Raw genomic sequence first — 27,500 nt, 5'->3', positions numbered from 1 at the left:
CATGATTTTGTTGCTATTTTAACAATGTCGTGAGGGCATTAACGACGACCGAGGGAATTGAAGAATGCCAATATGCCTAATGTCCGGATGCACCTAAGTCGACTTAGAGAGCTTAAATGCGCATGATCGAAATGAAGCTATTGTTTTGTTATACTGTCCCCGTTTCTTACCTTGATATTACTTTTAGAATCACGTGTACAACGTGCCCAGTTTCGTTCTGTGGCGAAAGCTTGCAAAACGACCATACGCATTGATGTCACTTTACATCTGTTGAGTCTTTTACAGCGAAAAATTCGGTCATTTCATTCTGGCAATGCTCAAAATTTCTGTTCGCGTGGTGTTCTAACTGGGGAAAGAACCAATCAGGAGAGGACCCTGGCGACTGCATGCGAGAGGTTCGGCGCTTCTCCTTGATCAAATCAGCTGCTATTTTACGTCGTGCATATTGAGAACGGGCGCCAATATTATATCTATGCATATCATTCGCCTTACCAAATCTTAATCAAAATCGGGAAGAAACACTCGAACACACGCTCTTCGGGACTGATATTCGCTATTTGAACACTTATGGTTACAAGTTGCCCAGCACACATTTCACCTTACCGACTGTCTTGACAAGAACGTATCAATCAGCTGGCACTGACGCGCTGTGTTCAGCTCGTACTGTTCCACAGTGCGCCGTTGATATGGCGCCTATACAGTTGATAGCGCTATTTCTGAACATTTGGAAGATATAGCGTTATCAGTCGCTCACGTGTGACGACACTTAAAGGCTGAACCGGTACCGTGTCTCTTGTTTCCTCTATCGGGTGCGCTATGTACACCTAAGCGTGCTGACATATATCAACAAGCCGAACGTCCAACCCTAGCTGGTTTAAGCCACATGCATGTAAATAACGTTGCGTTATTCACAACAAACTTCCCGCTGTTAGCTCACTCGGTTCAGTCGTGATCGATGGTTCATAGCCCTTCGCCCACGAGTTGCAAGCGTGCAAAAACACGTGTTACTATCTAATCTGTTGAATATGAATATATCTAAGCGTCGCGGTGCGTCCGCTCGAGTTTCCTTCGACATACTTAATTTTTCCTTCATGCCACCTCTTATCTTGACGCGCGTGCACTCATTGCGCTGTCGCAAGCTCGTGTTTGCGTACCGCCTCTTATGGCGAAACGTACCGCTGGCCGCTTAGTCGTATTTCAAGCCAGACTATCGCCGCACGAGCAAAATCCGACTGCAAATATAAAAGTTAGGGAATGCTTGGCGTGGTTGAATAACAAAACGCTGCGGTATCATTGCCAAAGGAGCCGACCAGATATGCATGTGGGAACAGCCCCGAACCGCGAGAAAGAGTTGGTGACTTTACGACCAGGCCAATGGAGAATCGAAACGACTGTACGAGACTGCAGGAAGGTCGAAGCATGCAGAGCTGAAAACAATTACGATCCCGCATATTCCTATATACTTACGGGGAGGGGGACGTGCTGCTTCGCGCATGTCCCTTGCAATGTTCGGTGTTTTCGCGTTGTGAAAGTTATTTTTTCTAAAGGTGCTTCTACCTTGCATTCAAGGTAAGTTACTCATCCTTCGAAGGACAGCCATTCGCAGTCTTAGGCAAGAAAAAGTTACGAAGTCGGAGCAAGGAGCTCACAACTAATAATACGCTTGGGCGTATACGGCTAACAGCTCTCAGGTGTGTACGCACACTGACCACTGACGACATCGCGTGACAATTGTGCACCGACTATAGTCTATAGTCGACTATAGTCGACTATAGCATACACAGGTCCAATAAGCTGCGTACTAGCCTTTTCGGCAGGCCCTCTCTACATACATTGCCTCTTTTTTTATGTAATTAAGGAGAGGTTGGTGCCTATATTTGGCGCCGGCTACTTCTCTTCTCTTACATGATAGTTGTCGTCGGAAAGTTTTCTACAATCACAAAACTGGACTGATAAACAGAAGGACGAACGTTCACGTACTAAGTGTTAACTGCAATATAAATAAATGTTCGCGCAACAGAAGAGTTCACATAGGATAAATACTCAAAAAACCAAAGTGTTCACACGCAACGCGTGAGTTCACAAAGCATAAATGTTCACAAAACCAAGATGATCACACAGATGTTGGGCGCTTGCGAATTGGGTTCCTCTTGGGTGCCGCGCTCTAAATACAGCAGTCTTGTACGCAGACGCGTATGCTACATGAACACGAAGACGCAATAAACGTGTTATCAAGGATGCCTGTTAATAATAACAATGCCAGCAATGACTGTTGCTGGCATTGTTACGACTGAATATTTTGTGATATTTTTTATTTCTCAAAAAATTGTACTAAGGCGCTCGCAGCTTAGTCAATTCTTATTCGATTGCTCATTCAAATTCAACGGTTGAAGGCTTCGCAGGTGACAGCTGCATTACTCGCGCTCTCCGCTTTGCACTTCAGATGATCGATACAGAGAGTCTTGATTGATTAATTGGCGTATTTTTGGCGCAGCGTCGACCTGTTTTCTTGATGGACCACGGTGTACACGCTGTAAGCGCAGCTGAAACGCGCTAAAAACGACTTGTGCGTTTTGTGTGGTCGATAGAATACCGTATATAGTATAGGCCGGAACACAAGCATGAAATCTTGGCTGCCATTTACTCAGGTTTTCAGGACTCCGTATACGTTCCGTGCATCTGCCGAGCGTTTGTAGTCTCGTTTTCATTCCTTCTTTTTTTTCTTTCTTTTTCTTGTTCCTTCTCTACATTTTCTTCGAATGCTGTCTTTTCCCCTTCTTCCTTTAAAGCATGCACATGTTGTGCCACTTCCTGCTTAGTTTCCAATTGCTCCCTGCCCCCCCCCCCCCCTCACCTTTTTCTTTCTCTTTACATCTATTTCTTGTGTTCACACAGAATCATGATAAATACATGCCGCTGAGAAACGACAGAAAAATTTTCAAAATGCGACAGCGGTTTATGTAATACCTGTAGCCCTGCGGCGACAAAAAATGTCACAGTTTCGCCCTAAGGGCTCGTAACGACAGTAGCAGCAAGACGTCAGGCTTACAAGACAAATTGTCGCTAAGACAGAGTCGTCGCGAATGTTGAGCCAACAGAACGACAGACCGCATTGCTAAAATTTCTGTCAAGACAGGAGTCGTCGCGAATGTTGAGCCAACAGAACGACAGACCGCATTGCTAAAATTTCTGTCACAATGGAAGGAAGTCCGGTAGGTCAGGACAACTGTACGTCCCGATATACAAGAAAGTGTTTTTGAGGCTGCGAGAATTTACTATTGACGTAGTTTGTCAGTTTCTGATACCATGGGAAGGGGGCCGTGAGCTTGTTCGCGCCAAAGCGCCTGGCAATAACTTTTCATCGCGGTAACACCAGTTGTATACGTGAGCCTCGAAATGCCATCCTTTTGATTCGGCCTCCACCTACCCTCGAAAAAGCACGTTGTTGCACGACATAGAGGCAGAGGTGGGTTCGTTATTCAAGACGAGGCGAATTCTCCAAACTGTACGGCATGCGACGAGACAGGAGACATTGAACACTTTCTGTGGTCGTGCCCGAAATTCCATGATGAAAGGGGCGCTCTCCCGGAGAATCTGCAAAAAAAAAAAAAAAAAAAAAAAGGACCTTCAGCATGAGTGCCTGCAACAGCTTGCATTCCGCGAAGCATCAGTTATAGCCCGCAAAGAAACTTCACGTCTCCTTATCGAATTCTTAAGAGACTGGTTTGATGGACCCTGCAGCGATATTGTAAGAGACGCTCGGGCGGAGCATTTGCAGGCCCTGATCGCCAGGCAAAACGCGCCTGGTGCTACATTTCACCACCACCGCCACCACGTTGTTGCACGCCGTTGCGACAAAAACGACGTAGCATGTATGCGACCGTGTATACCGGAGGCGTGGCCCAGAGCGGACGTTGGCATCATCTGGGCCATATCAAAACAGCTCGTCTGGCCTTCCCGCTGGGACATCTTCTAGACATCTTCGTTGCAAACTCCCCGTCGCGCTTATCCTCCCTCGCTTTCGCATCTCGGCAACGCAGGGGTCTCCATTTCCTCGCTTGTTTGGTTACGGCCCCGTCCTGGAAGACGATTAAGCTGGACAGCAGCCAAACGGCCCGTGACTCTCTTCCATACCGCCGCCGGCAGAGTGCTCAAAGAGGGGATTTAACTTCAGTTTTGCCTCTCTCTTTCTTTGCATCTTTATGGCTCGTTTTGTTTCTGCTTGACCTTATAGGCTAAACGCCCAGCGCGTTAGCGTATGCCATTATTTCCTCCTTCTCAGAACTCTCTTCGCGGCTATCGCACCTACAATGCAACCTGCTCAGTTTTCTCACCACTCCTCAATTTTTCTTGGCGTTGTTGTTCTTTTTTTTTTTTTTTACTTCTTGCTATTCTCTCTTCTTTTCCATACGTACATATAAGTACTGCTTTTCTCCTTAATGCCGCTGTCGCTTGCTTACTAGATTTGCTTGTTTCAATCTTCGCGATCTTATATATCTTGCCCAACGCTCTGGGTGCTAAATTAATAATCCATTGCTTTCGTCTCGTACAAATAAGCCGCCTGCACTATTGGTGCTCGCCGTATTTTGACCAAGGCCAACGACGGGCTAAGTATAGGTGCCGCAGAGTTCGCCAGGAAGGCTGAAAATAAAGTGAGAGAGAAAGAGAGAGACGATAGAAATGAAGAAGGCGAGGAGGTTAACGAGAGGAAGAAATTCGGCTTTCTACCTTACGCTGGAGGGCGGGGGAGAGGCTATATGTAAGAAAATACTCATTATATGCGGCGTGTTCCAACTATGGCTTTGAGCGATTCTTTTCGAATGAGTGCAGCAAGTGAGTGATTGTAGAACTGACTGATATTCACGCATTTTTTTTTTCTTTTTGTGTGTGTTTGTCTTGTAACGTTGGCCAAATTAAGGTTGTTCAATGGGAGCTGCGGGCTCGTCAAGCTGCCAAATGGCTGCATTTGTGCTTTAGGAAAATAAAAATTGACCAGCCGGCAAAACCGATCGACCAACTGATTTGATTGATTGATTGATTGATTGATTGATTGATTGATTGATTGATTACCTACCCACCGCAGCTTCAGTATTTTTTTTGCCTTTTTTATTTTACACCGTGGTGTGTAAATCTGAAGTTGGCGTCAAAGTCAGCCTCGCAAATGACTTCGAAGGCAACACATTCTGTCTCACCGAATGTCCCTTGGACTCTGGCCAAACGCTGTGCTTCTAACGAATTGTTTTCTTTCTTCTCCTTCGTCTCCTCTTTCTCTTACGGCACCGATGTTTTCGCGTGTCAGAGCTTAAGCCGACAAGCGGCCAGAACCTAATCTAGCCCTATACGCTCAAATCAATTTCATTTCTCAACGGCATTCATTATCCTCCTCCTCCTCTCCCTCATCGGTAGGCGTTTCTTGGAACACGGCCGACGGGCTTAGGCATTGGCAACGCGCGCGCGTCTATGTTATGATCGAACTAGACGTATAGGCTTGGTAAACACTTCGCGGATAATACGGCGTGGGCGGTAAACAACGCTTCGGCTGGCTCTTCGCCGTGTCTACAGCGGCTAACGCGAGTACAGATAAAAAGATAAGAGCGATCGGCGCCCCGCGATAGCCGCGGCAGCATCTCCGTCGATCGGTGCTGACGTAGGACTATCGCAAACGCATGGAATGTAGAGAGAGAAAGAGATAGAAGGGAGGAAGGAAGGGCAGGGAGGTAAACCAGACTTTGTCCAATTTGCTACCCTACACGTGGGGAGGGGGATGAGGGAATGAAAGAAAGGGAGAGAGAGGAGACACAAGTCTTAATCGCACTTTCACATGCACTAAGCCAGGTGCAGCGCATCTGAAGTCGGCCACTCAAGTCTGTCGCCTTCAGGTAATGTTGAAGAGCTCGAATGGCTTTCTATATGTGATGAACTGTGAGGCCAGGCCACCAAGACCTTTGCTTCGGTAAACGGCCTATCGTCTAGTCTGTTCAAGGCACACTGGACAGCCTGGCGTTGTTTATCGAAGCGAGCACAGTGGCACAGAAGATGATCGATGGTCTCTTCACACTTGCACTTCGCCCGCACGGGTGAGTCCGCCATTTCAATACGATGGTTGTTGGAGTTAGTGAAGGCTACTCCTACCCACAGCAGACACGGCAGTGTTGCGCCACGTCGGGAAAAAAAGTTTCTTGGTAATTGCAGTTTCAGTGATGGGTCGAGGCTGTATATAATCGATGGTTAGAGTTCTGCGGAGTGTTCCAGTGACTCAATGTGATGGTACGCGCGAGATTGCGAAGCTCTCTTGCAGCGTCTACTCTCGATAAAGGTATAAGGAGTGTCGGTGCTCCAGCGTGGGCACGTCGGGCAGCGTCATCGGCGAGGTGATCACCAACGATGCCACAATGTCTTGGCAGCCACTGAAATATTATATCATGTCCTCGTTCAGAAACGCAATAGAAAACTTCGTCGACTTGGGACACCAGTTGGTCGTGATTTCCACGTCGTAAACTTCGCATGCTTTGGAGGGCTGCTTTCGAGTCACAAAATATTTCCCATTTGCTAGGTGGTTCTTTTTCAATGTATTCCACAGCAGCGCGAAGAGCGGCCAGTTCGGAACCTTAATGATGACGACCGATCGAGATGGTACAACAGTGGCGCCCGCCGAACTTTCCGAGACGGAACCGTCCGTGTAAACATGAATTCGGTTAGCGTACGAACAATGCAAAAGCTCTAATGTGAATGTAGCAACACATAGGACTTTGGACATGGACAGACAGTGAAGAGCCAATGCAATGCACTGGCTTTCAAACGAAAATTTTTATTACAAGCGAGAAATATGCACAGCGCGATACATTGTTCAAGGTAATTTAACAGTGCAATCTGCGGCTCTCATTTTGCTGGTGCTCTTATAGCTGCAAGTGGCGAATGAAGCTATGTCAGTGCACTGTACAAGTATCCAGAAAGGCCGCAACCACAGGTCATCTGCTGCAAAGTCGGGCGCTTGTACGCTTGCCAAATGAAAAAACGAAATTGCACGTGCTCTAAACTCGTGCGTGCATGCATGCGTGTGTGTGTGTGTGTGTGTGTGTGTGTGTGTGTGTGTGTGTGTGTGTGTCTGTGTGTGTGTGTGTGTGTGTGTGTGTGTGTGTGTGTGTGTGTGTGTGTGTGTGTGTGCGTGCGTGCGTGTGTGCGCGTGTGCGTGCGTGCGTGCGTGCCTGCGTGTGCGTGCGTGCGTGCGTGCGTGCGCGTGTGTGTGTGTGTGTGTGTGTGTGTGTGTGTGTGTGCGTGTGTGTGTGCGTGTGTGTGTGCGTGCGTGCGTGCGTGCGTGCGTGTGCGTTTAAGAGTGGGCCACACTGTACTTATTGTACAATGAAAACAAATAACAAATGTACAAGCAAGAATGGTGGGGTTCCACACCCTTGTTCGAAGAAACCCCTGTGATCAGCAGGCACCATGGCTACCCCACTATAGCGAAATCATTGAAGGATCTCAGATGGCAAGCTCTGGGGATCCCGGTCTCCACTTCGAATGAACGTTTTGAAGCGCTGGGGCTCCATAACACCATAGAAGAAGTGATAGAAGCTCACAGAACTGCCCAGATGGAGAGGCTCTCCAAAAGTCAAACCGGGAGACATATTCTGGAATCACTGCGCATCAACTATGAACCCAGAACTGACATCAAAACAGATATACCTGTGGACATTAGGAGACACATATTCCCCCGTTACCCAAACACATGCAGCCTTCGCACAACGAAGAACGAAGAAAAGAAAGAGCCAAAGCATTAGGAAGCAGGTTTGGTAATTCTAAAAATGTGCTCTATGTAGACGCAGCCGACTACGAACATCAAGATGCCATGGCAGTGGCAGTAGTCAATAATCAAGGACATGCGATTGAGTCAGCCACAATCCTAACAACAACGCCAGAGGTAGGAGAAGAGGTCGCCATTGCACTAGCAATGACATCTTCTCCCAAATATAAAATTATAATAAGTGATTCCAAGACCGCCATATTAAATTACGCTAAAGGACGCATCTCGCCAAAGGCGCAAAAAATCCTCCAGGCTGGTTTCCACGGAGACCGAGCTAGGGGAATACAAATCATCTGGGCACCAGCCCACTCTGGCCTGCCAAGGAACGCGAATGCGCATGACGCGGCTCGAGGTTTCGCAGACCGAGACGACGTCACCAACACCAACACGGACGCATTCGCAATCCGCCGGTCGGGCAGAGATAGGCTGGTTTCCTTTAGGGAAATCATTGATCATTACAGACTAGCCAGGGCTAGATATCCGGCAGCACATTGTTCATTAAACAAGTGGCAATCAGTGGCTTGGCGGCTAATACAAACCAACACTTTCCCCAACATCATTGCCTTCAGTCACTATCGCCCAGATGTATACACAGACATATGTAAGCATTGTAAGAACCGAGCAGATCTTCAACACATAATCTGGGCATGCCCAAAGAAACAATATAACAATAACTGTTCAAAACCACAACAACCCAGTTTAATAATAAGAAATTAGGAGCAATGGGAGACCGTGTTGCTCAGCTCGGACCCGGATGTTCAAGCAAGAGTAGTCCAAATGGCTGAAGACGCCGCCGCGGCTCAGGGGCTGCCGGCCGCCGTCTAAAGGGGGGACGGGGGAGGCTTCTAGTCATTACCCCTTCCTCTAACCACATTTTGGGCAAAATAAAGTTATTTCTCTCTCTCTCTCAGATGGCATGGGAAGATACCATGCGTGATCAAACCACCTATCGCTTTATCACAGGAAGAACTGTCGTACATTTGGAAAAGTGCATGCATGCAGTATGAGCGATAGCGAGTGACATTTTTGAATAGGCATTTAGTCTGTGCACTGTACTTCTTGCTTATACTAATGTCATATGTATATGTATAAATGTGGCTCAAATGAAAACGAAACACCCGGAATTGCGGAATTGTGGAAACCGATTTGTATAATATCTTGTATCTTGGATGAAGCTGAGTATCAGCTTGAAGAATTCCTGATAGTGTCCTTTTCTTGCGTGTCCAATAGTGTCCAAGGGGATTATGTTTAAATAAGCATAGTTCATATCGTTTTCTGAGCATTGTTTTGTTTTCATTTGATCCACCCTTATATTTCCTCTCTTGTAAAATATATTCTCAGATGAAAGTCAGCGTGCTTGTATTTGTCTGATCTTAGGTTTTGGCCTTGTCCATACTCGCGCTCTTACATTTTAGATCATGTACAACTAATCAGCCAAATATTTCACATTACTATGCAGATCAGAGGTGATACGCTACTAGCCCACTGTGAGTGCAATGTTGGCGTAAGGTATGTGAAACTTGATTTCCTATACGTGTACTGAGTCGGTTACGGCGAGTGATTTTATCCGCTTGCCAATTATCGCGCCCTGTAAGTAGTGACGCAAGATCAGGAAATTGTTCTCTAATGATAAAAGGCTATATTTACCGCAAGACACCTGTTTGCTAATCGTATGTCGACACGCTCAATTTTATACATGCGAGGCTGGTACGGCTGACCAGGCTTAAGATGTGGTCATGTCTCTAGAACTATCAATATTCGCAATAGACACCAGAATGCGTATCTCTCGCTTCGTTTTTATTAAGTACGGTTGTGTGCATGTGCCGCCGTTGGGGAAAGATGTAATGTGGTGAAGTTACCTTTACTGTTCCGATTTTGTTTCCAGACAACATTGAGATTGAATTATCTCCACGTATTTAATATTCACGTAGTACTTTACCTACAATTTATTAAAGGCACGTATTTCTTTCCTTTCTGTTCTTACTCGCTTTGAGGGCTTTTCTGACTCTCTTCCAACGCATTTCTGTGCTGTTTTGTGGTATCAGCTTGCTTTAAAATTGGATCTTAATTTGCTCATATATTACAGATGGTGACAAGTTTGTCGCAGGACGGTTGAAAACTCTGACTCGACTTGTATGTGACTGAGGTGGTAAGATGGTCTGCAGGAGGAAGTAAACCGTGCCACAAATTGCTCGCCATGGAAGAGCATAATAAACGTAATTTATTCGTTAAAAATTACCGCGGGCAAGTAATAATATTGTGTGGCTGCCGCTTCTTGTGAGCAATATTGCATTATCAATTGTTTTGCAAGGCAATGAAGTGACTTTCCATATGATTGCATGGCACGTGACAAGATGGTAAAGAGACGGCTTTAGCGTCATTGAAAACAAAGCGCGTAAGAGCGTAAAAAAATAGATTATCAGCCAATACCCGGCCGGACATTGAATAACTGTATGAACAAACGCAATTTGCTTATACTGTAAATGCATAAAATTCCTGAACTGTTCATAATTACTACAAAATACAAATAGGACAAAAAAGCCCGTAAGTACGACGAGGACTGCAAATAATATATCAAAAGACAAAATTTTAAGAACATTGCTTTCTTTTGAGTTTTCTAATCACAAGTTTGTATTTTTGCGACATGCTATAGTTCTGCGGTGACACTGTAGGAACTCGTTTTTTTTTAATTTATTATAAAGAAGTCTGAAGACTGAACTACGATTACGTAAAAGAGCAGAAGTAGGAAATAATATTTAAAGTATATTACTGCTTTAATGTGATTGATACCGCAGCTTTATATATTTATTTAAACACCACAGAAGAAATTGTCGGCTACGAGTTCTACACAAGATTTATATGCTGACTCTATATTGCAGTAACAGTATTGCGGCCTCTTTACGATAATTAAAGAGATGTAGATCACGATAGGAAAACGCTGACCTGCAGGACCGTGCGCTGAAGGTTGCTCTAAAGTAAAACACAGAAAAGAGCTTCCTATAAAATCGGCAATTCCCACTGGATATTTATCGTATTCAATTCATCTCTTCAGTTCGCGCTGCTTTATATATAATCGTTCTCTTATGGCGTCGTGTAAAGAATATATTCGACGAGTACAAATGGAGCGCCGCTGACGCATATATAGCCTCTGGTACATACTGCACTTTCCTCCTCAACAACCGCCCCACAACTCTGAAAGCCCGTCAGCCCTATCAAGCCGAATCGTTTGTGCTCGCCCCTATCTTGACGCACATGTCGACGTCATCTAATACTTTTTTTTCGAACAGGGTTATCGATGACACGTCGCCCTTTCTTTCCTTGTTAGCACGAAGCGGAGCTGACTTGGAGCGCGGAAGGAGTTTTTAAAAGCGGCCCGGCCGTTTACACGCAATTCGCCGCCCCCTTGCAGGTCTTCTTTGAAATAATCTCCTTTCCTAGTGTAGCAACTTTTTTTTTTTTCACGAGGAACAACCACTCGCACAGTGCCCCCTGTCGTCTTATGCGGTCACCGTTCCCTCTCAACATCTCCGCGTCGTGGTATCGAAATGGCGACATTCTTGAATTTTCCGTGTGCCGCAACAAAAACAAAAACAACACAAAAAGGTGATCGTGCAGTCGAAACCTGATTGAAAGATGTGAGAAAAGGATTCGCCATATAGAGTACAAGCGCATCTTGGAGATATTTTTTTTTCTTTTCCTTTCATGCTGCCGGTCCACCTCCCTCCGCAGAATCTTCCTAGAATTCTGGACATGTAATCGAGGCTTGACTTTACCGGCATCAAAATTAATCTATTTTCGTGCGGCGTGTGTAACTTTAGTGCCAGCCATTTCACGGAATCCTTATGTTACAGCTCTCCATACGTTTCATTAATGAGTCCGGAAGGTTGCGCTGCTGGGGGCGTCGACCGTGACGCACCTCTTTTTTTTCTTTTCCTTTGTTTATGATATGTCAAATCAAATTCTACTGGCAATGTGTAACTTAATGTTTCCTCGTTTGATTGTCTTTTTTTTTTCCTCTCAGGATACTTAACCGCTGAGAACATGAAAAATGACTATAAAGTCAAAAAGAAAAAGAATGATATGGGCAGACCAACTGTACTTCCAGGAATTACTTTTTTCCCGATAAGCATCTCCAATGGAACAAATGGTGACGTGGGGAAAACAGAACACAAACAAACAATATCGAACAAACAAACAAAAACAATGAGACAATACCTGTTTTGTTTTTATTTATTCTTTTGATATGTGTCGTTTTTATCTCTTGCGTCCAACTCGCTCGTGGGTGTGAGCCAAGTATTGAGGACGCAACGAGAAAATTTTGCAACGCTGTATACGAGGCTTTGAGGCGGAGCCAAAGCTGCTGCCCGCAGGCCGCAAGAGGTTCTTCGCAGGTCTACGTACTGGCTGTCAGCGACTCGCTCGGACAGCCATATAGCACGCTTTTGCACCATTTTGTGCAATACTGATTTTGCGATATAGTGCTATAAGCGCGCTTATGTAACACCTTTGCACCTTTTGCCAAAGCATGCAGACACTCTTCGTGAACCTATAGGTGAACCTATTCATTCAGTAAAGCCATAGGATGGTGTACCTATAGGAATTTCATTTGCATACTGGAGCCCGCAGAAAGCGCGAGTACATGTACTACGCTGTATGTGCACTGAATTCAATAGATGTACTTTTGATGGCCTGGATACGAGAGACCGGGCTGGCCAATAAACAAGCCGGCCGCGTCCATCAGCCACCGACAGGAAATTGCATGACCCCTGCCGACGAGACGCCGCCTCCTCAAGAAAGAACAGTTCTGACAAAAGCAACAGTAGTTGGAAGTAGAGCCGCCCCGGAAGCGCGAAGGTTAGGTTACATCGTCGCCGTGGCCGGTGACGCTGTCACCGGCCACGGCGACGCTGTCCCACGGCAATACCTGCCTCGCACCGGTTGCGCCACAGACAAAGTACTCCCGCAATATTTAGACGTCGCCTGAGGCTACCACCTGAGCAGTTACCGCATGTAATATAAAAGAGTTGACTCTGAGACCACGGAAACCAGCATGTGGGGCCTCCTAAAAATATCTTATATCAATGGCATGCTACTTGAACTCTTGAAGGGGCCAGTTCGGACACGCCAAGTTCGGATGACGTCCCACCACTCCAGTCGATGATGCTCGGAGAGCACACCCAAGCCCAGATGCCACGTTATGTCGCGAACAAGGCTATAGGCGTAATGGGGGCCGCTCTGGCAGACTCCAATACAATCGAGTCGAACGTGCGCGACGGGCTGGGGGGACCAGACCGAGTGGTAATGCTGCCATTGTGCCCACAATTATTCTAGATTTGGGAAGACTTGCTGTGCGCCAGCGAGAATCAGCACGTACTATAGCATAAAATTGAGGTGTGTTTAAAACTGGCAACACGTAATTTACGTGTACGCCCGGTAACGAGTGGCGAATCTGAATTCCAAGAAAATAGAAGGCGAGGTCACGTGCACGGCGGAGAACTGATCAATCAGCAGAGCACCTGCAGAGGAAGCAGTCGGCAGACGCAGAGTGAATGAGAGCTCACCGCAAGAACGCGCTTGCCCGAACGGCCCGCAAAGTACCAAATATAAACCACCTGGTACAGAAGTAACAAGTGCGGCCTTGGTAATGGCCTAGTGGAGCGTTTAAGGGGCCCGTGCGACAATGACAAATGCGCCACACACGGCCACCAAATGAGAGAAGAAGGAGGGGTGTTGTTTGCTGCAGGCGGACCTATATAGCGTTGCAAAAGTTGCCGGCAATCCCTAGCAATTGCTCCGCCTGAACGTCACCTGCCAACCGCGATATGTCTGAAACACCGCAGTACAACTAACAAAACCAGGTATCATAAGCATGTTGACACGGAGTCCAATACGTTGCGCGTTTTCCGAACCTCGATGACCCATACGGCTCAGTATTCACTTCCCAACCCTGTATCATGAAAGAACTTTAGGAGGAGCCGAAGCCCCGCCCTCCTAAATATCCAATGTCCTCGCGGGAACGAAACATCATTTGCATTTGAATGTCTTGGCGTCTTGCGCTCGAGTTCATCTATTACGTTCTTATGTTCTGCTTCAAAATCAGGACACTTTAGTATGTAATGTTGAATGTCACCAAGAGCTTGACAATGCACACACGACGATGATGGCCCAAGTCATGTCTTGCACCGCCAAGCTGGAGTTTGCGCTGACCCTGTGAGAGTTCGATATAGGAGTGTGGTATCATTTTTGTTAAGTCATTTAATCGCACAAGGTTGCTGCGGTAGAGAGCACAAAGAACAGAAATGTCTTAAGATGGCCTTCTTCGTGTCTCTTCTAGCGTCCTGGGGAGCCTTCGCTTGAGTTGCAGCCCTTTGCGCGCCAGACTGTCAGCGGCCTCGTTGCATACTTCGCCGATATTGGCAGGTACCCACTGGAACACGTTGGCAAATCCGACTTTCTGTAACTATTTACCAGCATGCAACGCACGCTGATTGCACTTGTGAAGGGGCAACCAGCGCAGTAATAGTTACAGGGCAGCCTTGCTGTCTGAAAAGAGAAATAGAGGCTGAGGCTTACAGGAATTCTGTTTCCACAAGGCTGTTGCAATGGCGACACAATTTTACACGCCGTAGAAGACACGACGTGGTCAAATCCGGCAGCCCATGTGACATTGAGGTTCGGTATAACACGTACGCCGCTGTGCTAGCTCCATTCTCTTTGTCAACAGAACCGTCGGTTTACAACTGCAGATGACTGTCATACATTCTGTCGAGGTTTTCTACCACCAAAGATTTTGCCCCTGCTACAGGTTTAATTAAGGCGCTTGGTGCGAATATGCGGACTAGTAAGTTGACATTCCGCACTCTCATATAACCACGATGGTTTCTGGCTGTCTAATTTTTTTTAGTAAATTGCAGGCTAAGTACCCGAAGTGTGTGGAGTGCCCCAAAGACGCAAGATTCCGTCCGTCTCCGCGAAGTCTCTGGGGAAGCGCTCTTCCTGCCCGAGTCTCACTGAGGCGGCACACTTGCAAGAGCCGACGTTGTCATGCAAGGAGCCGGAGATAGGACGACGGTGACTTGTGCAAAACATTGTCACTAGCAGCTGTCTTTGGCACAACAAGAGCTGTCCCGAGACCTTTCCGATGTAGAGACTCCAATCGATCGTGCTGGGGGGGGGCTTTGATGGTGATATTGGAAAAGCACGCGGTTCACCACCAGTGCCGAGCGTATACCTTCAACATCGAAGAAGGATGACTGCCCCGGAACCCTCGGAATCACGTCCATTCATCGAACAAATCACGTAAAAATTCTTGGCGTAGTACTTGATTCCAGGATGTATTGGAGACGCGTTGTATAGACACCATCGTTTCGTCGCTCGAACCGCGCTCGAATGCGGTGCGAAGGATGGGCGCAAAATAGACATTGTCATGGGTGTCTTCTTTCTAGCATGAGTAAGTAATAATCCAGCGCATCCTGAATATTTCGCCTTACACCATCGGAATTTCAAATCATGCCGAATCTGATAAACAGGAGAAGTTCGGTGATTAGAAAAAAAATAATTTGAACGAATAAGAACGTTACGAGGCCCTCGCGGTGGCAATGATTACGTGCAGATTACATGTTATTTATAGTCAGGCATGTGAACAGCTTTCGCAATACTTAGACCAACCGTATGCTACTACTGAGGGAAGTTTATTGATATTAGTAACAATTAACAGCACAGGTTACCGTAATGTGGAAAACCATACACACTATAGGTAAAACAAAGAACTCTTCTGTTGTTACACATTGTATACACATACAAATTGTCTAATATCACTGCCTGTACTAATACGCGTAGCGGACACACATGATTTCCCCTGTATTTGCGAGAGTATACATTGGCATAGTAGCGTTGATTCAAGGAGCATAATCGAGATTTTACCACCCGATGATAGTATCTGTTTAGACCACACACAAACCCCGGTCGATAACTGATGTTGCGCACCATATAACCACTTATTGTTATCTTTTAGATGCCGTTTCCATAGCACAAGACAACGTTATTTACAAGCGACACGCCTGCTATTTTAGCGAAATACTGAGAATAAATAAAGCCCACATCTCCAACTAGACTTTAGCGGTATGTAGCTTTATGGTGCGAGTTAGCTAGGTGATCTATACACGAAGTTTGAAAGAAGAAAAAGAAAAGAAAGAATACAGGCTCAGGAAAATTGGTTTTTACAATTGAGGCCAAATTTACGAAGATGTACACTCGTAAGAAGTGTATCATCTTTGATGCTTGTCCTCCTTAAGATTAGGTCTGCTGTATAAGCCGTTCCTGTTCTTGCGAACGGCCTGCGAGTGTTAGCGTAAGGCCGTTTTGTAAATACGGACTCAGTGTCCACAAAATTGGCCGAAAATGGCCTTCGCGTTGTTTTTGTCCAGGACCATCGTATTTCAACACCAGTAAAGCAAAAAAAAAAAAATTCTATGGCGCTGCAGTCCTGAGCAGATGGGCCCTATTCAAAACACTCCACTGGCGTGTTTTGACAAACGTCAGCTCTAACAAAATGAGCCTTCAACCTATTTAAAGCCGCCGGCAGCTGCAAACAAGACACTTCCTTTTTGTCTCAGCCACAAGAGACCCTCACAAAAGACCACCCAGTGGCCTCCGCCGCGACTACTGGGCGCACGCTCCTGCTAGCACGCGCGCCCTGCGGAGAAGCGTGCTCCACTCCATTGGTGCTTCAATTTACTCCTCGCAACCCCGCACAGACCGTGTCGACTCTTTCGGTAGCTTTCCGACGAGCTCGTGTCAAACCCACTGAATGCGGCGGCTCGCCCCATGTCCGGGCATCCCCGGGGACAGCTTTTTCTTCGTTCCTCGCGAGCTGTGTACCACGTATATATGTACTTTCAGAGCTGCGTTCGGCGAGCGAAGGCGCTTGCTTTCTCTCCTTTAACGTCGAGGGAGGACGACGCGAGGCGTGCTGCGCGCGTCGACCGAGGTCGGCGCCTTCTGTGTTACCAGAACGGTCCCCGCGCACAACGAGACACGAGCCCGCACGAAATTGGGGCCTTGGACGTTTCCACTTATCGTTCACTTTGCGCAAGGACTCGAGCCGTATATACGAGCGAGCAAGCCTACTCCCTTCGGCTTCTCTGGCATAGCATCGCGGACTTCGGAATTTATATTCATTCTTTGTTTGTTGCTGTCGTCGTTCAATGTGTGGAGAAGCATGTAGCACGTCTCTTTCAGAAATGGCAATCTCCGAGCAAACGAGTGTCTGCAGACGCATGGGGCAAGCCCCCACCCCCTTTTCTTTCCACTTTGTCGCGCCCTCCGTTTCTCATTCGTTGCGATTTCTCTATTGCGACACACACAGACACGCACACACACATGGGATGCTTGCGAAACGCCTTCCACAAAGAAGGCAGACTTCTTCATCTGCACGCCCTTTCTTCCTTTTTCTCAAAATACGTACGAACCTCTTGCCACCTCTTGATCTTTTTCGCAAGCCGTCAGCGACGACGTGTGACGTATGTCAGTCGACCTACTTTCGGAGGTGAAACGTTGAGAGAGCAATCTTCGACGAATCACACCAAAGATTTTTTTTTCTTCTGTATTTCAACTTTTTTCTGTCAAGACATCAATTCGGAGAAAGGAATAAAAGGGAAATAAATATAACGAAAGAAGAAAAAGAAAGAAAACAGTCGGCGGTTGCAACAGGCAGGGAAGGCCATAGCAAGTTCCCCTGTCAAGCGGAGCTGTCAAAAGCGCGCGATGCTGCCACAGCCTAGAGCCGGCGGAGTCCTTGTGAATTCATTGTGGTGCTCCCGGAGCTGGGTAGAAAAATCTCCTTAAATATCTAGCTGACACTTGCCCAGAAATAGCTACGCATCAAGTGGTGCGCACGTCAAGCTACTGTTTGTGATGAGCGGCGGAGGAACAGCTTATCGTCTTTTTCTTTTCCCGTCACCCCCCTGCGGGCACGGATAGAAACCATACTTAGAGACGCCACGCCAGTGGGCCGATTTGTTAATGCCAAAGCTTGATCGCAGTGACAAGAGGCTACAGCACGATTTTGATAAGCTGTCGACGGCCTCCTCAACTCCAATAAAACACTCTTAGTGTGTAGTGCAAACGCATACTCTTGCCCGCGAAAGTTCTAGGAATTCAAATAGTACGAGAAATTCCAAATACTTCGCGACCTAAGAGGAAGCTATACATAGGAACGGAGAAATCGTTTTTCTTTTTGGCAACCACCGCACTAAATTTAATCAGTTTCGTTGCATTTAATATAAGTTGAGATCTAGTAACTGTAAGCAGGCGATTTTTTACTTAGTGTGTAAATATTTTTCAAAAAATCTGTGAAAATGGGAAAACTTCAGAAAAGTCGAGTATCAACTTTGCAACTATGTAACTCAGCAATAAAAAAAAAGAACACAATTTCTAAACTGCACCTAAAAATCCACCCAAAGCAGGCGAAATTGATATATATATACACATCTCTCAAGTACACCGCTGATTGGTGAGCGAGAGTTTTGCGAAAGCATTGTAAACAGTGTAACATTTTTTACATAATCTGTAAATTCATATATCGAATTTGTCCGCTTTATATGCCAGAGCGGATGTAGTTTACAGAACTGCGACATCTATTTTATAGTGCACTCTTATAGACTTCTAAACTTCGTCCCATTCTTATTTTACAGCTAGCGATCTTCGGCAGTTGTTGTAAAACATTCGACGTCCTAAACAAAAATATTGCTTCCTATAGAGTTGCTAGAATTTAACTCTCTCCAATGCAACAAATGTCATTCATATCCTTCCAGCGGATGTCTAAAAAAAGTATTTCTGAGTTTTACACCTATTTGAACGAAGAAATCGGTGTTGGCTTCGGGGCAAAGCTTCCTCTGAAAAATCCAGCCAGGCGTATACTAAAAATCAGTTCTTCACGAACCGTATCGCTTGTTATCAGAAACCCAAACATTCAAAAAGTTCTAGGAGCTCGAAAGAAACGCGTCCCGCACAGTTATGCGTAAGCGTCAAATGGCCCATTGAGCGAAATGCAGCTGCACTAACGTGAAACCTGGGGAAGTGCGAAGCATGCAGTGATGCACCACTAATGGGGTCATACTGCCTTCAGCAATGGCTCATAACCCCGTAAACGCGGCCTCCCCATTACGACGACAGAAGAGAAGTGAAATTCTACTCTGGAATGATGAGCGCCAACGCAGCCAGCTGTGGAAGACGACGACGACGACGAACGCGGGAGCTGTGGCACGAGCGCGTGTCGAGCGCGAGCACGAGCCGCTTGCTTACCGTGACTGCTACTACGACGACGACGATTACGACAGGAGACGCCTACAGCCCGGGCGCATAAGGTGCGTCGCACCTAAAAGCACTATCTATACCTCAATGGCAATTTATGCTCCTGGTTGGCGAGGTATTATATGACATTTCCACCTTTCAGGTGTTCTGAAGACTTGTATGGGCAGGTGTATTATGGTGCAAACGTATACCGGAAAACGACAATTCAAGGTACAATTTTTTTTATAACGAGGTGCTTATATAACACAATTTTATAGAGCCTAATTCGTTGAAAACCTCGAAGCAACACAGTGACTTCAATGTCCCGCCCGATTTAAAAGAGCGTTTGTGGGAAAGATGGGTAATATATGGTAAAATAAGCATTGGCCGGGTTTAATATCATGTCACGGACGCCATTGACATGTTAACAAGGCTTTCCATGAAGGAACACAAAACATGCTGAATTAGCTCTCTTACTACCACAAGCGTAAAGGCAAATAAAAGCAAACGTTATTTTTGCTCTTAACCCTTTCAGGCCCAAATTATTTCTGATCATTGTAAAAAATTGGTCTTTACAATTTCAGATGTGCATGATCGTGGTAGTTAAAAAAATAAAAAAATGTGCTCACACTTTTCAATCAAAAATTATTAAATGATTCCAATTGGAATCAGTGGGACTTGGTGGACTTGAAATGCGTCGTTCCAAGCAATACGTGAAAAGTCTATTTTATATGAAATTCTTTGAAGCATTTTTTTTTTTGTTTGCTGAGGCAGAGGAGTGTGCCACACTTCTTGCACCGAATGCGGGAGTAAGAGCACATTCTTTATTTTTTATATTTTGCGCAATGACTTCTTTTTCATCGGACGAATCAATGTCACCTCGAGGGATTCAGCACAAGCTTCGCGACTTCTTTCTTCTTCCAATAAAACTCGCATGCACTGATTAGTCGCCATCTGTTCCGAAAGAAATTGTTTTCGTATTACGCAGGGATTTCCCCCCAAAAAGTTTATCTACACGGCATAAGCTCATATCAACAGCATAAAATCACAAAAAGCTGAGCAAGGCTCCACCAATAATACAGGCTCCTGACGTGATAATGATCCATCAGGTAACACGCGCCCAAAACATGGCCAAGTACGGCATGCAAACGCCGTTTAAGCGCGAACAAACACGCGATTTAGTCAGTGAGGTAACGTCAATCGAAAATGTATCGCGTGAGTAGTCGGGGCCGCTACGTCCCAATGATTCCATTTGGAATCATCAAGATTCGCAAAGATCTCCGGTACCAGCAAATACTCTTTGCCGAATAAATTTACTGCGAAGGGATCGCATAGCACCTGATAGTTCAAATCGAAATGTTCGAGGCAAAAATAAAATAATTGTCGTACCTCTGCACGGTGAAAAGAAGAGGGGATCTCAGCTAATGGCAGGAACAGTGCAAGCGATTCTTTTATTTTTTTCGTTCAGAGGTGACAGCACTTCCTTAAGTCTACCAGCTTGCCAGCATATGCAGAGCAAGGGCTAAATACGAGTTGTAGCGTAAGAACAAACTTTTTCTTTTAACCCGGGGTTGCCCACTGAGCTACAAAATTGATGATTCCATTTGGAATCACTGGGCCTTAAAGGGTTAAATGTTACTTGCATGAGCGTTCCCACTGTTGCCGATGCAACGGAGTTCTCGATTTAATGAGATAATTGTTGAGTCCCATTGGTTTCATTAAATAGAGGTTTAACTGTAGTAGAACACATCCACGGGAACGACTGATATGGTGGTTACACCTTTTAACGCTGTACCTAAAAGCATTCGTCCAGAGCGCGAATTGCCTTCAACAACAAAAAAATAATTAAATAAAAAGAAATTATAAGAAATTAACAAGAAAGAAAAAAGAAGGAAAAATTTTAAAAAGAAGCCACAACATAGCCTTGCGGCGATCTTTCTGATGTCTACAGGTTTACGCCTGGAAATCAGTGGGACACAGTCGGTCACTGCGGTGTGTCGCGCACGTTTTGGTTAAACGCAACGTTAGAGTACGTTGCGATGTCGCCAACAGCGCTGACGACCGTGTCTAACATTTATTCTAGTCTGCGCCTACGTTGACAAGTAAGCACTAGGCTACAAATGTCTAATCTTTACAGGAGTTCAACTCACTAGCATGACGTCACACCTCAGTTTCCAGGTCTTCTGCTATCTGGCAAGCGTCGCACGTCCTTCGTTCTGAGGTTTCTATGAGTTACGGCTTCTGACTTCTGGCAAACATGCTCCGCTGAGTCAATGCCCAAGGAGGACGAACAGTTAGGTTACTTGGTCTTGCATAAGTGCTAGTTCAATCAGCATAACCACTAGTTATGCATTGATAATTAATGCGCACTTTCGCCGCATTTGGACTACAAGCTTGGTCGATACATTTGTGAATTTAATGCCGTGCTTAAGTAAGCTACGTCTGAAAACCACGTGTGGCTTGGGGGGCCTGATATTTGTATATACGTTACAGGTGCCACTACGAAGAAGTTATTACACAAAAGACGTCGGGCATAGACAACTATTCACTACAGAACGAGAGGAATGGCATGTTGGCGCTACCGCACTCCTTGGACAGCCTCGGCAAATCAGCGCCTGCGTTCGCCATCACGACTACTATTCCCGGAATCACCAAGAAGGCCAAACATCCATCGCTGCCTCTGAAGCAACTGACGCTCCTATTAGTGCACCAGACATATCATGACTACATACATATATATACCGACGGTTCGACCTCACCTACCAGCTCAACTGCCGAATTCGTCGTTCCAGTCAAGCAAATAGCAGTTAAATTCAAATTATCACATATGACTACATCTACGTCGGTAGAACTTGCAGCCCTCCGTACATGCAGCTGTGACCTACGTCACCGAAGAGCCGACACAGAAATGGGTCATATTCTGTGAGTGGGCAGCCCTTCGCAGTATCAAGTCAGCCTTACATCACAGAACTTACGAGCAGATGATATCCGACATCAGGGAAGTACATCACCATGCTCTGGAAACAGGGCACAGCATATAGTCTTCAAGTTGATTCCTGCTCACTGTGGCATCATCGGCAACGACATTGCTGACAGGGCTGCCCGATTTGCCCACCCAGACACCCAGACGCGTACAATACTTTTGGCGAGGACGGACACTGCCAGGGAACTTCGTCTGCTTGCACGCAAAAAGTCACAAGCTTTATGGCGTTCAAGTGCCTTCAATTGCCGATTGTATAAGTTGGACCCCTTGCTACGTCTACAACTGCCATCTAGCCTTTCCCGCGGCGAAACAACCTTGCTGTGCCGCTTGTGGCTGGGAGTGGCGTTCACGCACGCTTACTCTTATCGTATGGGAATGGCCGAAAGCCCGATGTGCGACTCCTGTGTGTGCGAGGAAACCATCGAGCACCTATTGTGTACCTGTCTCGCTACGACGTGCAACGCCTCTCTCTCTCTCAGGACAACTTTAAACGCACTTGACCTTCGTGGGGCCTTCAATAACGTTAGCCATGCAGCCATATTGAAGAACTTAATGGACTAGACATTGAAGAGCGTACTTATAATTATATCTCCAACTTTCCTAAAGATAGAACAGCCACGATTCACATGGGTACAGAACATCCTTCGGAATTCAACCTGGGCATCTTTGGAACGCCCCAAGGTTCAGTGCTATCCCCCTTCCTCTTTAACGTCGCGGTGTTAAACATCGCGCGCGAACTTCAGGCAATCCCAGAGATATCATTTGCCCTCTATGCGGCCGACATCACCATATGCACCAGGGGCGGCGGTTCGGACGCGGAGCTGCAGGAACTCTTGCAGAAAGCCACAAACCGGATCAACGAATGCGCGCGGCAGCTCAACCTGACGTGCGCTCCAACCAAATCAGAGCTCCTGCTTCTCCCCTCACACAAACGAGCCGAAAAACATATGACTCGAATTCATACCACCCTAGATGGCACTCCCATTCCTATCGTTGACAACATTCGGATCTTAGGTCTCACCATACAGAAAAATAGGCAAAACACAACTATAATTCAGAGGCTCAGGCAATCTGTTGATCAGACAATTAGACTAATTGGCACAGTATCAAACAAGGGAGGGGGCCTGCGAGAAAGAGAACTACTCCAACTCGTTCAAGCTTTCGTAATCGCTCATATAACATATACTGTGCCCTACCTCACTCTCACTAAACGGGAGGAGGAAGAAATCAATAGACTATCTGCAAGGTTCACAAATTTGCCCTAGGGTTACCCATGAGAACATCTACGGAACGATTTCTTGCCACTGGGGCACATAACACAGTATCAGAGTCAATTGAAGCCCACCTCAATGCATAGTATTACAGACTCGCAAAATCCACTACCGGAAGATGCATACTTGACAGCTTTGATATTAACCCTCCCTTCCAATCTACACGCAAAATTCCTCTGCGGAGTGAGCTCCGAATCAAATTGTATGTACCACCGCTTCCCCGGAACATGCACCCACAATATAACCACATCCGGAGAGTAGCTCATGTGCGAGCGTTGCACCTCCACTACGATAAACTACCCGGCACGCTATACGTAGACGCCGCAGAATACCCCTCAAACCCCCATAAATTCGCTATCACGGCAGTAACTCCACAAGGCCAGCTGGTGGCTGCGGCCTCTATATGCAACCCTTTCTCAGAGGAGGCAGAAGAGGCAGCCATAGCGCTGGCTCTCACTATCCCCTCAGCCGCCACTCTCATCAGCGATTCTAAATCAGCCGTGTACAACTATGGAGCCGGGTGTATCGGCAGACTGGCTGGAATCATCGCACGCAAGTCAGTAGTTCAATCAGAAGTTACACTCATTTGGGCTCCTGCTCACGAGGGCCTGCCAGGCAACGAAGCCGCCCATGCCTGTGCCCGAGGTTTCAGGAACCGGACACGGACAACACAAGGGGAGGCTGAGGCCGGCGCCTCGCGTGATAGACTCATTACATATCACGACATCTGCCAACACTACACGTCATCTCGACGCACTTTACCCCCTCTCGCTCCTCCCCACTCGAGGGAATTGGAAATCTTATGGAGACAACTGCAGACACACGCCATCACTACTCCGTCACTCCTAAATAAACTATACCCCGACCAATTTCTCGATCCCGGCTGCTATCGTTGCACAGCCCATTATGCTAACTATAACCACATACTTCTAGAATGCCCCGACCACCCCCCTCCCCCCCCCCCCCGCCTTAAGAGTGTGGAGCTGTGTGTGTGTGTGTGGGGGGGGGGGGGGGGGGGGGGAGGGGCCTGCCCTAGGCAGCTCCCAGCCTGGTCTGCAGGACGACGTCCTGTGCTGGGCCGTGGAGTTGATGGGGCTCCACCACGAGTAGATGTCTCTGTCGCCTCCCACCCCCACAGATCCTGCAGGGTTTTAATCCTGACAAATAAAGTTGTTTCAAGTCGTGATAAAACATCACGACTTGAACGCGAAGAAAGTGACGCGCGTACCCGCAGCCAAGACAGGTGGTTAGTACCATACAGGCGCACAAATTATCTCCTGCAGTCACTAAGACACACCCTACCTGCACTGTTAAACAAATTAGGGAAAGAAAATGTTATCGTAAGTACCTTGACTAGAAAACAAATTAGAGCATATTTTTGTAAACTGGACTGAACAAACAATAAACAAAGCAAAAAGTGATTTCTTTTTTACATTCTTTACTGTATTTTGCGCTGTGTTTCATAATCCAATGTATCATAATGTGGTGCATCCTAGACATATTGATTGTTGTGCTTGTTTTTTAAGTTTGATAGACATTATTTCGGATGTATAATACAAAATGCGTCTTAGCTTTGTTGTTCACTTAGCGTAATTCATTTTTTTTATTATAAAAGCTATATAACTGTCTGAAAAGATGAATGTTGCTTTACATGTTCCTTTTTTTCTGCTACATTGTAATTGTTCATCCTAACAAATGAGTGTTGATATGTTGTACGTATGCCGATAGGGGACTTACTGCTGCCATGTGAGGGCCTTCAGGCACATTCAAGCTGTATGTCACAGCTTTTCGCCTGGAGGACCCCCAACAATGTTTGTTGGAAATAAAGTCATTGTCATTGTCATTGTCATTGTTCGTTTATTCATTCATTAAACCGGCTGGACTCGAGACCGTTCTCTGAGTCAAAGATACTCGGACCGTGGCTACACCCGTCACTGGCACAAAAAGCGATGCGTGCATTAGTACAGTATTTGAAGTGCACCGGTTTAAGAGACCGCCTATAGTGTCCCTGTACATCGTCCCACGTGTACTCAGTACTCATTCTCTCCCAATTTTTCTCTTTCGATTCCCCCTTTCCCTTACCCCTAGTGCAGGGTAGCAAACCGGACGCTCTTCTGGTTTACATCCCTGCCTTTCCTCTCCTTGCTCTCTCTCTCTCTCTAGCGTGTCGCATACCAGAAACAGGTATAACGTGAGCTATTTTTTCATATTTATTTATTTATTTATTTATTTATTTATTTATTATTTATTTATTTATTTATTTATTTATTATTTATTGCACCTCAAAGGCCTCGATGTGACGCATTACATGAGGGGTGGGCATGAGTACAGCAGAAGTGGGTTACATGACAAGATGTTCTTCGATGGCGGACTTGAATTGGATGTGATCCTTTCTCGAAGCTATGCCGACAGGAAGGTCGTTCTAGTCTTGGGCAGTGCGTAAGAAAAAAGGTTTTTGGTGTGTCCTGGTGCTGGCTCGTGGAGGATAAAAGGCGTTAATTGTGATGGCTGCTGCGTGATACGCGATGCGCAGGTCGAATGAAATCGTTGTTTGGTGATGAGAATAGAATAACTTGTGAAAAAGGCAGAGGCGTGCTATCTGTATATCGTACGACGAGAGGCGAGTGCAGGAAGATGAAGTTGTGTTTTGAGAGCGGTAGCACTGGTATGGTATGGTAGGAGTAGTTAGAGAGAATAAATCTGGAGGAACAGCTTTGGAGTGATTCTAGCATGATAATTAAATTAGCTTGGTTAAGGTTAAAATTGGAACCAGCATACTCAAGCGATACATGATGTGACACAACATCACTTTCATCCGCTGTGCTTACACTCTATATATAAACAAATTTGCACCTTTAAGGGTGTTTTCTGTCTATAACTCGCACCCTTAGACCCTTACGTGTGTAGGAGTGTGACTTATAGACTGATTTACATCCATAAGGAACCGTAAGGGGTGCAATTCGGTTTACAGTGAATATAGTATACGAAGAAGCTGTTCCGAAACAGACGTCACAGACTAAACGCAAGTTCGCTATACGAAACGTGCGGATTGATCACAAGTTCCAGAAACACGCTACTTGAGCACACCTTCAGCGTCGTTGCGTGCTAAGTATGAAACGTAGTATAACTAACCCAAGTGAGCATCTTACTGAAGCACCGTAAGCCAACTACCTTCGCGGCGCAAACGGAGCCGCGCCTTGCGGCGAACCGACGCCGCCTCGCGTGGGGTTCCACAAGAGGACCGTTATCGCCCATCGCCGCCAAGGAGAAATCTTCAGTGCAACGTTTCCAGGAACGACTTTTCTCGCCGTTTTTATCTTATCGCGTGTGTGCAGCCATGCGAGCAGTGACGGTTCGCACGCGCTTTCCCGCTTTGCTTGCTGAGGCCCTGACCTCGCATGCGTCGGCCTGTCGTAACGAGAGCCGACTACTGGACACTCTGGGTATTTAACCCGTTAAAGGTCTGCTGGCATTTCAAAATGGGTATGCAGCCTCGTTGTCATACAAACTTGATGACCACCTGCGATTAGTTAACGTGCACCTAAATCGGCTTAAGTGGGAGGCATGGTTTGCGGACAAGGAACAGGATAGCCAGCTGGCTCTTATGGACCAAGCCCAGCGAGCACTCAACCTAGTGGGGCCCTAGACTAGGGGCTCCACCCACATTTTCCTTCTTTTTTTTTCCTTTTCTCAACAAAGTTTTATTCTCTCTCTCTCTCTAAATCACCCTACACGACCGTTTTTGCATATCACCCACATAGATTACCTCTATATAATGCTCTCGCTCAATTTTCCCAACCAGTTTGCATTTCATCGTCCGCATCAAACCATAAAGCAGTTGGTTCTGTTAGTTTGTCGGTTTATTCGTTCTTTTAGTCATACACATGAGGAGAAGCTGCTCCGTGACACTGTAGCTCGCTTCTGCAATGGCGAGGGTCAAACGCAAAGCTGGTTGTTGATTTCTCTGGGTGAACGAGGCAAGCAACGGCTTCAATGAGTCTTTCTGCATGACGCGGACCAAGAAATGCGATACTACTGCTAAATTTGAGCGAGAATAAAGCAGCAGTAAGTAAAAAAATACTTTAAGATTGTAAGAATAAAATTGCAGGTCACTATATTTCATCGGATCTGACTTTATTTTCCTGTAGGAATA

At 46.2% G+C, this 27,500-nt stretch overlaps 1 pseudogene; it reads right to left on the bottom strand.

Moving 5' to 3' along the window:
• LOC119462265 (antifreeze protein Maxi-like) overlaps positions 1-27,500 on the bottom strand; it is a 39,671-nt pseudogene that overhangs the window by 6,433 nt on the left and 5,738 nt on the right.

The sequence above is a fragment of the Dermacentor silvarum genome, chromosome 8 (assembly GCF_013339745.2).
Source record: "Dermacentor silvarum isolate Dsil-2018 chromosome 8, BIME_Dsil_1.4, whole genome shotgun sequence".
Taxonomy (NCBI): domain Eukaryota; kingdom Metazoa; phylum Arthropoda; class Arachnida; order Ixodida; family Ixodidae; genus Dermacentor; species Dermacentor silvarum.
Note: the sequence above shows the minus strand (reverse complement) of the source record. Positions and strands in the feature narration are given on the sequence as shown.